We start from the raw sequence: 15,922 nt of genomic DNA on the forward strand, positions 1-15,922 counted from the left end.
CAGTTAGGTACTCGTCGAGGCTCTTTACGCAAGATAAGGTGAACATGGAGTGCAAAGATATTTAACCTTTTATCTGTAGCTCTCTGCCTGTCAACAAAAGGAAAGATAGTTTCTTGCATTGGACTCAACTTTTGGCTTAAGTTTTTCCTTTGGGCATCATGAACTGGGGTCCCAAGTTTCTGTTTTCCTTTCACAGTCTTTCCCTAAATTCATACGTTAAGCCCTGAACCCCCAGTGTGATGGTGTTTGGAGATGGATTTTTTAAAGAGACATTGATGCTGGGCTCTTAGACTAGCTCTGCTTACAGAGCTGGCCTGCACTCAGCACTGTTTCGGGAGCGTGAATAAAGGCTTCTGACTCAACATTGCCTCCTCCTTCCTAGGCATTCACCAGTGGGTAAAGGTTACACAGGAGTCACGTATTGTCTCGACTTCTTTCCAGGCTACACACTACGTTCTGCAAGCTGGGAGGTGATTTTTTTTAAATTGTGATAAATATGCATGATATAGAATTCATCATTTTAACAATTTTAAGTGTACCATTTAGTGGCATTAAGTACCACCTTCACAGTGTTGTGCGATCATCACCAGCATCCATCTCCAGACGTTTTTCATCATCTCAAACAAACTCACTACCCATTACCAGTAACTCCCTGTTCCTTCCTCTCCTCAGCACCTGGCAACCACCGTTCTGCTTTCTGTCTGTATGAATTTGACTACTTTAGGGACCTTGTATAACAGGAATCATACAATATTTGGGCTTTTGCGTCTGGCTTATTTCACTTAGCATAAGGATTTTAGGGTTCATCCATGTTACAGCATGAATCAGATTTTCACTCCTTTTTAAGACAGTATTTAATTGCATGTATTGGTCTGTACTACCTTTTGTTTATCCATTCTTCTGTTGATGGACATTTGGGTGGTTTCCCTCTTCAGCTGTGTGAACAATGCTGCTGCTCTGAGCGATTTTTTAAGAGATGGGTTCCTGCTCTGTCACTCAGGCTGGAGTATGGTGGCGTGATCATAGCTCACCACAACCCTGACCTCCTGGGCTCAGGTGATCCTCCTGCCTCAGCCTCCCAGAGTGCCAGGGAGGACAGGCATGTGCCACCACATCTAGCTACTTTTCACATGTTTTGTAGAGACAGGATCTCCCTGTATTGCCCAAGGTGGTCTCGAACTCCTGGCTCAAGTGATCCGCCCACCTCAGCCTCCCAAAGTGTTGGGATTACAGGCATGAGCCACTGCACCTGGCCTGTGCCCCTGCTTTTAATTCTTTCAGTATATACCAAGAAGTGGGACTGCTGGATTGTAGGGTAATTTTACATTTCACTTTCTGAGGAATCACCAAATGATTTTTTCCTAGTAGCTGCACTGTTTTACGTTTCCACTGGTGATTCACGAGGATTCCCATTTCTCTACGTCTTCACCAAAACTTATTTTTTTTTCTTTCTTTTTAAACAGCCACTCTAATGAGTTTGAAATGGAGGACTGATGTTTTTACATTTTTTGGCAAGGGCTTCCAGATAGCACTGTGAGATGCTATTGAAGATAGACGCATCCCAGCCTCAGACATTAAACCTGAGCAATTATGATCTTTATTTTCTTCTGTTGCAACATTTTAGGCTGGTAGCTTCCTGGGTCTCAAATAGGAAGAAAGCCACATGTGAAGCATGTTCATGCCTGACTCTGTACTAAGCACTGCAGCAGGGAGAGGAGGAAGAGCTCTTGCTTTTTTAGGTGCATAAAAAAGACAGCGAGAACACAGTCATCCTGAGAGTGTCTGGCAGCCTGAGTTCTCCTTTCAGCTTTGGTCAGCTGAGAGCCCTGGAGCACCAAGTAAAGAGGAACCTCTGTGCTCTCCCAAGTGTCTTCTTTAGTCAGACCTCAGTTTTCCCTGGGTGTCCTGCACTGCCCTAGAATCTGACCGTTTTGTTGTTTTACATTTAGAAAGGGGGTTCTGCCGGTGTTCCCACCCAAAGACGGAATAGGATTTACTTAGAATTAAGGCTGTCGAGGGAAAGCCTAGCCACCTCGTGTGCTGCATGTTTGCAGGAATCTGGGTTCTGGTCCCTGGTCTTCACCAAGCAGCAGTGGGCCTGCCCTTCTGAGACCTCACATTTTCTCTGGAATATGAAGGCTGCTTTGATTAGTTCCTCTACCCCTTCAAACATCGATTAAAGGTGTGCTGAGGCTGGGGTGACATAATTCAATATGACACAGTTCCTGGGCTCAAGCAGTTTTTTAGGTGGGAATGGGTTGGGAGGATTGAATGTATAACAGAAGAATCAGGGCGGTGGCTCTCGGAGTGCCATCCTGGGCCAGCAGTACCAGCAGCACGTGGGATCCTGAGAAATCCACATTCTCACTGCAGACTTGCTGCACCAGAGACTGGAGTGGGGCCCAGCAACTTGGGTTTTTACGAGCACTGGAGATTCTGCTGCATGTTACCATTTGAGAACCACTGGATTTGATTCTGATCTGGCAAGCAAACTGCAGTGCAAACATAAGACAGCGGGCACCACCCCTTTGCCTCTACACTCACATTTTTTACTTTAGATTGTGTATTAAACATAAAACCCATGCAATCTCCCAATTCTAATGTTCTGAAATTCCGTCTGTATGTCTTAAAATTTAGTAATAGATTTCTGAAGACGTCGTATCGTAATGTCACGTAAATATGAGTGGTGGTAGAGGTAGTCATCAGTTCTCATTATGCCTGGTGGTCATGGTCTATGAAGTCACCAGAAACCATGAGGTAGTGAATACTGAACCATAGCTGTAGACGAAATACACGGTTAGCTTCCTGTGAGTCTCCAGTCTCAACGTTTTTGTCAGCTGATCAATACCTGATCTTGTCTAATGTGTGTTCCTGTTTAAAGACACCTGGTTTAATATATAATGGTGACTTGCTAACATTGAACTCACCGACAGTGCTGTCTATACCTCGTGCCTGAAAGCTGATCAACGTACATATTTCCTTCCCAAGGCACACCACAGCCTTTGGCACTTAGGAACACTCGATAGCTTTAGCACAACACTCCACAGGACCACTTGACACAGCCAGATCACCAACAAAAAGCACGACAGTTTGGAAAACCTGTGACAGCACTGAGTAGACCCACAAAAGCGCACACTTGTTTACAGTGTGAGAGCTGAAACAAGGCAGGGTCGCCTTGTGTGACTGCAGTGGGGAGCACGCAGCTGAAGACACTCAGATGTGTCTTCCTTCTGCACGTGTGCGGAGGGGCACGGAGGCACCAGGCGTGTGGATTTGGGGCTTACAGATCTATTTTAGCAAGTAGGTGAATTTGCAGAGAGTGAACCAGAGAATAAGAAGGATCCATTGCATCTTAGTATTTCAGTTACATAAAATATAACGTACAATAGTGGTCTAGCAATTACTGTGTGAAGTCTTTGTTTTCTGCTGTGCTTTTTTTTTTTTTTTTTTTTGAGATGGAGTCTCGCTCTATCACCCAGGCTGGAGTACAGTGGCCGGATCTCAGCTCACTGCAAGCTCCGCCTCCCGGGTTCACGCCATTCTCCTGCCTCAGCCTCCTGAGTAGCTGGGACTACAGGCGACCGCCACCTCGCCCGGCTAGTTTTTTGTATTTTTTTTAGTAGAGACAGGGTTTCACCGTTTTAGCCAGGATGATCTTGATCTCCTGACCTCGTGATCCGCCCGTCTCAGCCTCCCAAAGTGCTGGGATTACAGGTTTGAGCCACCGCGCCCGGCCTCTGCTGTGCTATTTAAAAGAATAAATCAAACATCAAAAAACACATTTTAGGAAAATTTGGCCTTATTGGTGTTGCAGTTTGCCCAATCAAACCCTTCATGGAATGTATTTGGATAGTTATTTTTATTTTGAAAGACTGTTTAATTATCAAAATTTTTGTAAAACAGTTTTTAGATTATTCTTTTTAAACTTTATACTAACTATAGTAAACAGATGTGTAAAAGTAAGAAAAAAATTGGATATTAATGTCATTGAACCCATTTGTTCAATATATTAGGTTGAAACAATGAAATTTCTGTTTTTCTGGTTCAAAATAGTACAATATGGACAATTTCATATGATTCCGCCTAATAATTACTCTCCGTGATAAATTTGTAGCACTTATTTTAAAAAGTTGGGTTTCAGAACTTAGGTATTTCATTTTGAATAATGTGCTAATTCTATATTCTTCTATAATTTTCTCTAAGCTTGTGGACCTCATTGATTAGGTAGGACTTTCTATGCTTTTTACACTCTTCATATTAAAAGTCTAAGTATTTTTCATCTTCTCTTTCAGATACAACTTCATAGCAATTTTAAAAAGTCCTGATTGTCTTTGCCATGTATCGGAGCTTTAGCGTCTGCGTATGATTTGTAGAGAGCTGTGGGTGTGCCCTGCAGGGCTGGAGGTGGGGTGCTCAACAAACCAGGCCGCCCACAGCCTAAGAAGGTGGCTCTGCCTTTCCGTCTGCTTCTCTGTGCCCGAGTTTTCTCACTGGCAGAATGGCACTAACAGTAGTGCCCCCTTCAAAGAATGATTGTGAAGCTCAAATACACTGATCGATCGATCGATCTCTGTCTGTCTCTCAAGTGCTTAAAACAGGGCCTGGCATGTGGTACATATTCAAGAAATGTTAGTGGATACTATGGTAGAACGTATTTGTTGGTTTAAAATAGACCAATAATGAAAGGAACTTTAACAGAAATCAGCAAATTGGATTTGAGATGAATCTTTGAAAGCTAAACTTCTAAAGCCAGACTGGACTGATCTGGATAAAGCCGTGTACCTTTGGGAGTTTACTGTATGTTGCTGACCCTCTTGGGGTTTTTTTTCTGTATAAAAGGGTAGTACCTTTCAGGTGGCTGAAGGTTTTGTTCATGTGGTGGTTGTGAGGTTTGCGAGTGAGGTGCATTGGTCTCTGGCCTAAGTGCTTGTCAGAGCAAAAGCATCCCCTATGCCTCGTGCTCCTTCACATCATGGCACTTTCTGTTGGCTGCGCGCACCAGCTCCTGTTCGCTGAAATGGCAACTTCTGATTTAAACAGGATTCCTCCTTTATTCTGGAATGAAAATTCAGCAAACCCTAAATCTTGGGGGGGGGGGGGGAAGACCCATAAAGTATTAAAATCTGGGCAAGGATTTTTTTTTTTTTTTTAAATAGTGATGAAAGAGGGGAAATGTTGACCTCTGGTGGCTGTCTGGCAATATTGCATGCCAACATTTCAATATTGCATGCAGCCTTTCAGTCACCATCTAGAGCTATATCTTGGTTTACATAGGCTGTTCCTAGAACATTCTCATAAAAGAAAAATTCTGTTATCATTTAATATCATATTTATTTATTGCAATTTCCTGGACTCATTTAAAACAATGTACTTATAAATATCACCACTGAGGTAATTTTTAAACATTAAATCATCTATATTTTTCTATAATTTTATGTAAGCTGTGGACTTCATAGTTTACTTAGCACTTTCTAAGATTTTTATACTCTTCCCATTAAAATAATAAAACATGCTATTGTTTTATTAGTCTTCTCTGAAGCAAGTTATTAACTTGTAAAATATGTTTAAATGTATAGAGGAGGTTAATGCACGCATTTTTAAAACAGACTTTTTATTTTAGAGCGTGTTAGATTTACAGAAAATCAGCTCCTATTATTCTGGTACACATGCCAGAACTAAGGAACCGGTATCAATCTGTGACCGTTAACTAAACTCCACATTTATTCTCATTTCACCAGAGTACTGTCAGGGTTTTTCAGAGAAGCAGATCAGACAGGATGAGTTGATGAGTGAGAGTGTGTGTGTGTGTGTGTTTGCGTGTGTGAAGAGGGAGAGAGATTTTTTACAAATTGGCTTACGTGATTGTGGAGGCTTGGTAAGTCCAAAATCTGCAGAGGTGACATTATTTTGGGGGTTACAATTATATTTTAGCAAATAGGTGAATTTGCAGATAATGAAGCAGAGGATTGCAGAGATTGGATGAGGTCCACCCACATGATGGAGGGTCATCTCCTTCACGCAGAGTCCACTAAACTAGTATTAACCGTCACCACCAGTTTTCCTCAGTGCCGTTCCTCTCCTCCAGGGTCCACTTGGCATTACACGGAGTTGTCACGTCTCCTCAGCGTCCTCTGGTCCGAGACAGTTTCTCAGACTTTCTTGTTTTGATGACCACGACAGTTTAGGGGAGTACTGGTCGTGTGTTTTGTAGAAGGCCGTTCCCCTGGGGTTCACCTTGTGTTTTTATCATGGTGAGACTGGGGGTATGGGTTTGGGGAGGAAGGCCACATAAGGGAAGTGCCGTTCTCATCGCCTCATCGCAAGGGCGCGTGTCATCACAGGTGGTGCCAGCCTTGACCACCTGACTCCGGGAGTGCTTGTCAGGTTGCTCCCCTGGGAAGTCCCCCCCCCCCACTTCCACACTGCACTCTTGGAGTAAGCCCCACTCCAGCTGGGAGAAGAAGGTATGACAGCAGCCTCCTGGAAGGGGAGACGCACACCACTGGGGAGAGTTCTTCTGCGGGAAATTCACCTCTTCTCCCCACTTATTTATTTGTTTATTTCTATCAATACAGGCTCATGGAAGTGTATTTGTACTTTAGTTATAATCCGATAGCACATGATTTATTTGGTACTCAGGTTGTTCCAGCTTTGGCCACTTGGGGCTCTTTCAGGTTGGCTCCTGTGACGTGCTCTCATTCTTCCGTTGTTTTTGTTTTTGTTTTCTGAGTACTTTCCTACCGTCTGGCAGGACAGGATGCTCCAGGTCCATTTTATATTTCCCTGCCTCGGCCCCCAGATCGGCCACTTCTCCAAGGAGCCCTGGTCCCTCTGTTGGGGAACGGTATTTGCTGTGGTCTGAATGTTTGTAACCCCCAAAATTCCTAGGTTGAAATCTATCTCCAATGAACTGGTACTAAAGGTGGGGCCTCTACAAGGGCCTCCTGATTGCAAAGCCCTCATGAACGGGATTTGTGCTCTTATAAAAGAGGCCCTGGGGGCTTCTTCACCCTTGCGGTCATGTGAAGACACAGCTGGAAGGTACCATCTAGGAAGCATGGAGCCAGCACCAGACACTGACTCTGCTGCCACCTTGTTCTGGGACTTCCCAGCCTTCAGACCTGTGGGAAACAGGTCATGGCAAAAACCACAGTTACTTTTGCATCAACCTAATACATTTTTATTGTTGATAAATCACCCAGTCTATGGTATTTTGTGATAGCAGCCCAAATGGACTAGGACAGTGTTAGGGACTAAGATCTAGGCACTGGAGATGCTCATTGCTACTGGAGACAGCTCTGTGGTATAGAGAGATGACATAGTTGTCTGTACATGTATGTATTTGCAAAGCAAGGACACAGTTCTGATATGTACAAGTTTCCGTTTACATGATACCCATGTGAAGCCAGGACTGCTCGTACTGGATAAATGTCAAAGGTTATATGTAACTTTTGTATGTCATAGTGCATAATATTAAAATGAACTGGTTCATACTCTAACTTAAAATTAAGTAACTCAATGCTTTAAATGCTGAAAAAAGGAATTATTTACAATTCGTTATGTATCTATATGCACTTTCCAATCAATGCTTTAAATGCTGAAAAATGGAATAATTTACAATTTATTATGTATCTATATGTACTTTCCAAAATTTGTCTCTAATTCACACAACTCTACAAGAAAGACTAATATTAGCCTTGTTTTAGCTAATTTCTGCTCAAAGCATTAAGTTATCAGCTCAGCATTGCATGGCTAGGGTAAGACAGAGCTAGCATGTGAAATCAGATCAATTTTCAGAGGAGTTAAATGTTACTTATAATTTTTGGAATAATTTTATATCTTATATTACTAATTAAATATTTTCAGAGGGTGATCACATAATCACATACACCACTTTTTATTTTTATTTTTTGAGACAGTGTCTTGCTTTGTCACTCAGGCTGGACTACAGTGGTTTAATCACAGCTTACTGCAGCCTGCATCTCCTGGGCTCTAAGTGATCCCCCCACTTCAGCCTCCCAAGTAGCTGGGACTACAGATCCATGTGAACACACCCAGCTTATTTTTATTTTTATTTTTTTTGTAGAAACAAAGTCTCATTATGTTGCCCAGGCTTGTCTTGAACTCCTGAGCTCAAGAGATCCTCCCACTTTGGTGTCCCAAAGTGCTGAGCCACTGTGCCCGGCCTATACCATTTTATTTTATCCTAATGAATTTGCCAAAGTAGGCTAAGGCAGATCCTATTATTTCAGGAATTGAGGTTTCCCATTTAATGATTATAATTACTGATGCCCCTGGCATTAAAATGTAAAACACTTAAACAGTAAGACAGAAATAGTTATATACTTTTCAATTCTCAACTAGGGTTCAAATAATCAATGAAAGATGGAAAATCATATGGACTAAGTATAGGTAACATTGTATTAGGTTCTCCAGAGAAACAGAAGCAATAGGAGATACATGTCTACATCTATATTTATATATATCTGTATAAAGAGATTTATTACAAGGACTTAGCTCATTGATTATGGAGGCTGACAAGTCACAAGGCCTTCAAGGTGAATGGCCAAGTTGGAGATCCAGGAGAACCAGTGAAGTAGTTCTGATCCAACTTGCCAGCATCTGTTATTTTTGACTTTTTAAGAATAGCCATTCTAACTAATGTGAGATGATATCTCATTGTGGCTTTGATTTGCGTTTCTCTAATGATAAGTGATGTTGAACTTTGTTTTATATGATTGTTGGCCACATGTATGTCTTCTTTTGAAAAGTGTCTGTTCATGTCATTTGCCCACTTGTTTATGGGGTTGTTTTTTTCTTGCAAATATGTTTTTAAGTTCCTTATAGATACTGGATATTAGACCTTGTTGGATGCATGAAATATGTTATCAGTGTAAACTACACACAGGATTTCAAAACTCAGTACAAAAAATTTAAAAATATCTAATTACTAATTTTTATACTGATTACATGTTGAAATGATAATATTTTATATTAGAGTAAATAAAATATATCATTAAAATTGTACCTGTTTCTTTCACTTTATAAATGTGGATAGAAAATTTAAAATTGTATGTATTCACATTATTATTTCTACTGGGCAGTGGTGGTCTAAACCAATCCAAAGTGAAGATTTTATCACTTTAATCTTAAGCAACATAGCTTTAGGTTTTGAAATTTGAGAGAAGAGACAAATGAATTAAGGAACTGTTCAGGTTTGGAACAGAAGTCGTAGGAAATATAAGTCAAGACTTGCTGGGTTTGTGCAACTTTGACCATCACAATCTCTCTGGGCAAAACTGAAAAATGGCCTCTGTGCAAAAATCAAATCCTAGGCAGGGGCAAAGGTGAAATCAAAGGTTTGGCTTATGAAGACATCAGATTTAGGGGTATCTCATAGATCCCCAAGATAAACAATAGGGCTTTAAAAAATCATAAGAGAATTGTCCCCCGGAAGTCTCAGAGGTGGATCAAGGGCCCATCTCGGGAAGGTCAGTGTGATTTGTGACTAATGGATGGGGTGAACTCTGATAAAATTCAAAGAAACCCACAAGGTTCATAAGATAACTACATTGGCAGAGTGATGGAAGCGCCACTGGCTTGAACTAAAAGAGGCGCAGACTTTTGGACTCCCTTCCCCAGCCTTCCCTGGAAGAAAGCAGGCTGAGAGGCTACAAACCTAGGCCATTTCTTTCCCCTGAGGGAGTCTTGGAGGGAAGAAGTGAGAGCCCACAGGACAGAGCTAAGGGCTGGGGAGAAGGTCGGGAGCAGAAGCGAGTCCTTCTCAAGGCAAGGCAGCAGGAGCCTGCTGGAACCCGCAGTGGCTGTTGCCTGACTCCGCCGCCTCTCCTGTTGGACAGGTGCCCATTGGGGCTGTCCTGGCTCTGTCTCACCATTGTGGGTTGGGTGTGGAGAAGGCTGCTGCCTTGTCTCTTTAGTTCGCAGGTCTTCAGATGTAAGGGAAATACCCCAAGAAGAAGCCTCATCTGCACGCGGACACGCTTTAGATGATGAAACTTCCGAACATCTTGAAAGAGCTGAGTGTATCGTGCGTGTGTAAATGACCTGTGGCCAGAGGAGGGTTATGGCAGATTAAAGAGGGCTGTAGGTTCTTCCCATTGAGAGCAGGGGTCTATTTTCCAACTCTTTCATTCTGGGACTGCTTTGACTGTGGAGTACAGTGTAGGTGACACTGCCAGTTGCAGCCTTGAATAGAGCTGACAGCTTCTACCTTGCTTTCTTGAGCCCTAAGCCACCATGTAGAAATTCTGATGACCTCACTGGAGGGACCACTCGGAGAAGTGTTGAGGCTGCATGAGAGAGGGTTCAACCGAGCCCAGGCTTCCAGCCACCACCTACTGCATGGTGTAGACACGTGAGTGAGGCCTTCTTAGAGCCTGCAGACCAGACCACCCTCCACCTGCATGCCACTGAGCGACCCCACATGGAGCAGAAGAAACACTGAACCTGCCGGAATTCCTGAATTCTGTGGATTATGAGCATAACAACATGACTGTTGATTTAATCTGCGTTTGGGGGTAGTTTGTTATGGGGTGACAGATATCTGGGACACATTCACGCACATTCTAGCTGTGTGACCTCGAACATGTTACTTAAGCTCTCTGTCAGTATTTTTATCAAAATTGTAATAGTGCCTGCCTACTATGGGTATTAAATAATACATGTAAAATAATATGTGTAAGAATACATGTAAAATACATAAAAGTAAAAGCAGCTAGCATATGTTTGGATCTTAAATGACTTTGTGTTCGATTTTTACTTTCTTTCTTTTTTTTTTATTCTTTTTTTTTTGAGACAGTCTTGCTCTCTTGCCCAGGCTGGTCTTGAACTCCTGGGCTCTAGTGATCCTCCCATCTTGGCCTCTCAAAACGCTGAGGTTACAGGTGGGAGCCATCACACCAGGCTCCTTTCTTTTGTTTCCCTGGCATGTCCATCCTCCCGCCCCTGGCAATATAAATAATACCAGCAGGTCTGTGTGGACTTAAGATACCGTCAGTTTTCCTGATAGATATGGATACAAATATGCACATATCACATATATATATACATATACATGTATCAGGATTTAAAATGTCATTAATTTTATAATTTATAACCACTTACCACTTTTACAAAAGTGGGGAGGATCCCAGTGTCCTTAGTTCAACAATGGATTACTGTTTTGTTTTTGTTTTTTTGAGACAGAGGCTCCCTCTGTCACCCAGCCTGGAGTGCAGTGGGGTGATCTCCGCCTCCCAGGTTGAAGTGATTCTCGTGCCTCAGCCTCCTGAGTAGCTGGGGCTGCAGGCACGCACCACCACACCCAGCTAATTTTTGTATTTTTGGTAGAGACAGTTTCACCATGTTGGCCAGGCTGCTCTTGAACTCCTGATCTCAAGTGATCCTCCCACCTCAGCCTTCCAAAGTGCTGGGATTACAGGTGTGAGCCACCCTAGCCAGACTAATGTTTTTGTTATTGGTAGTGATTTCTTGTCACCGTGCTAGGGTGGTCCATCAGAAATAAACTGGGCTTTTTACTAAAAACTCGGAAAGATGTGGTTTACCTCTGTAAATGCAGGATACTGGGCAGGAGAAATCGTTTGTACCTGTTGAAATTTAGATGGCCTCAGCTCTCAAAAGAGACTGGCTATGGCAGGACGAGGATGAGTGTTGTACCGGAGGCGGCACCCAGTGCACTAACTGTCATTACTAAAATCCCTGTCGTGGGAAAGGCATGCCTCGTGCAGTGGCCACCCTCTGACACTCAGGTTGGAAAATGTAGTTCACCTCCGCGGTCCTCATCCCTACTTCCCTTAGCATGTGAAAATGACGGTTTAGCAGTTTCACCAGCTCACAGGAGAGAATCCAGCTGCTCTACTCCTGGTATAATCCTGGGCCTCCAACACTGAAAGGAGCACATGTTAACGCAAGCGGCAGGCATGCTCTGGGTGTGCAGGAAATGCACCGGGTTGTGTGAGCCGGCAGGACAGACGTGGAAGGGCCCACGCCTTATTATGCATGCTTAGATCTAGCGTTCCCGTTGATGGTGTAATGGTTCTCGCATGGACTAGATCCGGGGCTTCAGCTCTCAAACCTCATTTGCCCACTCCCCACCCCCGCCCACTGTCCGCACCTTTGAGGGGCGGGGATAGGCGAGATGGGCCAGTGGTTTTCTGCATTCTTCCGGTGGATTAAAATCCGATTCGGAAGAGGGAAGGGCCGCCAGCACCAGTCTGCACAGCCCCCGACCCCGGAGACCCGGGAAGGAGTAGGGACCCCGTGTGGTGCGCGGAGGAGTGACCCGGCCCGGCAGGGAGCGGGGAAGGCGCGCTTTCCTGGAGGTCGGCGCGGGGCCGAGAGCCGGGATGGGCAGGCGCGGCGGGGATTAGCGGGCGGGGCGAGGGCGCAGCGCAGGGAGGAGGAGGGGAGGCGGCGCCAGCGCGGGCTGGGCGGAGGATCTGGAGAGGGAAGGGGCGCGCGAGCCTCGCGGACCCCGGGCGCGCCCGGGCCGCCTGAGCTGGGCCAGCGGCGCGGCGGGCGCGGGCTTGGGCGAGCGGGGAGCCCCGGCCCCGGGGTTGCGGCGGTGGCAGGGTCGCGGGACCGGCTGTCCACGTGGGGCCCGCGCGCGGTGCCTCTGCCTGACCGTGCCCGAGCCTAGCGCGGAGCCCGGCGCGGGGGCCGCGAGCACAGGCCCGGGGCTGATCGTGATCGGGTGAGTCTCATCCGGCAGCGGGGCTCGCCTTCTGGCCGCTCTGCGGGCGATGTGCGCGGTGTTCTCTGCCCTCGGGCTGCGTCTGGCCCGGGCTTCCCTGCCGGCGCTCGGGAAGCGTCAGGCCTGCCCCGGGCATGGCTCACGTGGAGAAGTGTTCCCCGCCAAAGGGACTCCTCCGTCACCGCGGTCGTTCCTGGGACTTGCGGGTCTTGGGTCAGGGCGGTGTGAGTGCTCCATGTTGAGCAGCGGCTTCCCATGGCCACCCTGGAGTGCCCCTGTGTGCCACCCCGTCCTGAAAACCAGCCTGCATTTTAACGTGTTCAGAGTGCAGTGCTTGTGTCAGACAGACCTGTCAACTAGGAATAGACAATTTTGAAAGCTGCTGTCACTGACGTTAGAATTTCTGCAAAGCAGTGTGGCAGAGGTTTGTGGGCTGTCAAGAAGCAACCTACAAGTAACTCCAGATGGTTATTTCCCTGACAGCTGGAATTGAGTCATGGAGATTGGAGCTCACCCTTAGCTCCGTGCACCTGCGAGTGAGTGCAGTCTAGTGTAGTGACTGCACTTCAGTCCACCCTACGAAGACCTGTCCCCGAAGCATCAGCCTTGCTGTATGTAAACAGTATGGACAGGAACTAGTGTAGAACTTACATGTCTGTGTATAGAGGCTTCATAGGCATGCCACCACATTCAAGTTTTAAAACACTTGCAGGATGCATCCTTAAGTTGTGTACACTTTCTTAGACTGTGTAGCACATATAACTAGTCCATCGTTTATGGGGATTAAAGAGGTTCAATGTTATGCATGAAGGACCAGTACAATCCTTGGTTAGAGAACAGAGAAACCAAAGAAACAAAACAAGATGTGAAAGGAAAAAAAAATATGAAAAAGAAAAGAAAGGGATTTTTTAGCCTCTGCTGTTAGTTAATTCATGATGTTAGTAACTTGTAGTTCCGGAGAGACAGGCCGGTCAGTGGCCTGGGTCCTCGGAGAAAGCCCGTCCCCGTCTTCTTTGTGCTCTTGGGCAATCATTGAGTTATGGACTTAAATTCCTGTTCACCTAGTTTTTTTGTGAATTGTGTGGTCAAGTTTGTATGTTATTACACTGAACTCTGAAGCTCAAGAAATTGCTCGAAAGGAGACACGGAGGGGAAGGGCAGAGAAGAAAAAAGGATAAATGGCGTCGAGTAGAGGAGTTTTAAGGCATCTAATTCCTACTAATTGGTGTGACTGTTACCCAGCTTCCCATTTCCTTCTGCCCTGCATCCCAGGACCTCCTGGCCTCAGCTCTGCGTCCAAGACAGTGGGAAGCCTGGTCCTGGAAAGGATATGGTGTGATGTGAAGAGACACGAGTTCCTCTGTTTTGTAAATAATTTTCTTCTTAATTTGAAAAGACCTTCCACCTTTTCCCCTGAAAAAGAGGGAATTTCCTAGAGGAAGAAATTATTCATTGAAACAAACTCGCATGCATCTCTTTCTGAATTTGGCTTTGAAGTTGCACAAAAGGCGGAGGAGGAGCTCGAAGCGGGACAGGTGGTCTTGAGCAGAGCAGACGCTCCATTTGGAGGTGAAAACTGTTTGGGGGAACATCAGCTGCTCAAAGAAGAGCTGTGACTTTTTAATGAGTGAAACGTTATCCAATAATGTCCTGAATTTGGGGAACATTTTCATGTCAGGTCACAGTGTAATCCTGTGTTTCAGGCATTAGCATTCAGAGTAATTCTGTAGTGAAATGAGTTCTGCATTGGAGTTGCTAATTTCATCTTTGCCTGTTGATTCTTTCAACAGAGGGCATTTTTTGTGTGATGAGTGTTATTTCAGGTGCTTCGATTAAAAGATGAATAAGGTGTCAAGGTCACAACAAAAGGTTAAAATGTGAAAAGATCTATATAATACAAAATGCTATGGGAGGTCCAAAGAAACAAGAACACAGCATCTTCATAGAGTAGCATGTGATGATGATAATAGCAGTGAGAGGACAGGTGCGGTGGCTCATGCCTGTAGTCCCAGCAGTTTTGGAGGCCAAGGCAGGAGGATCACTTGAGCCCAAGAGTTCAAGACCAGCCTGGGCAATATAGTGAGACCCCATCTCTACAAAACATTAAAAAGTTAGCCAAGCATGGTGGTAGACACCTGTAGTCCTAGCTACTAGGGAGGCTGAAGGTGAGAGGATAGCTTGAGGCCCAGAGGTCGAGATTACAGTGAGCTGTGATCCTGCCACTGCACTCTAGCCTGTGGAGCAGAGCAACACCCTGTATCAAATAATAATAATAATAACATAATAATAGCAGTGAGCAGGTAAACCTGATTTATCTAGCACTGATTAGACACTTCATATACTTTATGTACAGATGTGGACACTGAATTGAGGAGAGGAAAAGTAACTTGCTTGAAGCCTCAGTGGCAGAGCAAATTTGAACCCCCTATTATTATTCTGTAGATATGTATCATAAAAGAGCAGTGTTTTAGTTAATTCATTATGCTGGGTTTTAAAATTATTTCTCAGTCATATATTAACTCATATACCAGTATGTTTTTTTTAGTGTTCAAAACAAATCTATTTGATGTCATTTTTAGTTGTTATTTTCTGTTATTAGTATTTGTATATTTACCTAAAAAGTTATTGAGTCACATGTAAACAAGAATTAATTAATGGCTTGAAAGCAACTGAAGAGAGCTAAAGGTAAAGCAGTTTGTCAGCCTAAAGCATGTCCTTCATTCTTTTCTCTGGTGGCCCTTTCTTTAATACCTTTATCCTCGGAGTTACCTGGTTGTCCGTAAGATACATAAGCAACAAAGAGAATAAAAAAATATCATATAATTCGGCCGGGCGCAGTGGCTCACGCCTGTAATCCCAGCACTTTGGGAGGCTGAGGCGGGTGGATCACAAGGTCACGAGATCGAGACCATCCTGGCTAACACAGTGAAACCCCATCTCTACTAAAAATACAAAATATTAGCTGGGTGTGGTGGCAGGCGCCTGTAGTCCCAGCTACTTGGGAGACTGAGGCAGGAGAATGGCGTGAACCTGGGAGGCGGAGCTTGCAGTGAGCTGAGACTGCGCCACCATACTTCAGCCTGGGCGACAGAGCAAGACTCCGTCTCAAAAAAAAAAAAAAAAAAAATCATATAATTCTATTATTCTCTCTTGCACGAGACATATCTATGGAAGGTAGATGTTCTTGCTAATCTGTACATGGCAATTAAC

General features: G+C 44.5%; 1 protein-coding gene across 9 annotated transcripts in view; it reads left to right on the top strand.

Moving 5' to 3' along the window:
- FAM149A (family with sequence similarity 149 member A) overlaps positions 1–15,922 on the top strand; it is a 68,632-nt gene that overhangs the window by 21,780 nt on the left and 30,930 nt on the right. Inside the window, exon 1 of one of the 9 annotated variants that reach the window (XM_073017789.1) lies at positions 12,125–12,341. The exons of 6 other annotated variants lie outside the window; for them this stretch is intronic. The gene's annotated coding sequence lies outside the window, so the exon portion shown is untranslated. Of the gene's footprint in view, positions 1–12,124; positions 12,342–12,495; positions 12,713–15,922 lie in introns of those variants that run through there. 2 more of the 9 variants (XM_073017788.1, XM_073017787.1) reach the window with 2 other exon arrangements.

This window comes from Chlorocebus sabaeus, chromosome 7 (genome assembly GCF_047675955.1).
Source record: "Chlorocebus sabaeus isolate Y175 chromosome 7, mChlSab1.0.hap1, whole genome shotgun sequence".
Taxonomy (NCBI): domain Eukaryota; kingdom Metazoa; phylum Chordata; class Mammalia; order Primates; family Cercopithecidae; genus Chlorocebus; species Chlorocebus sabaeus.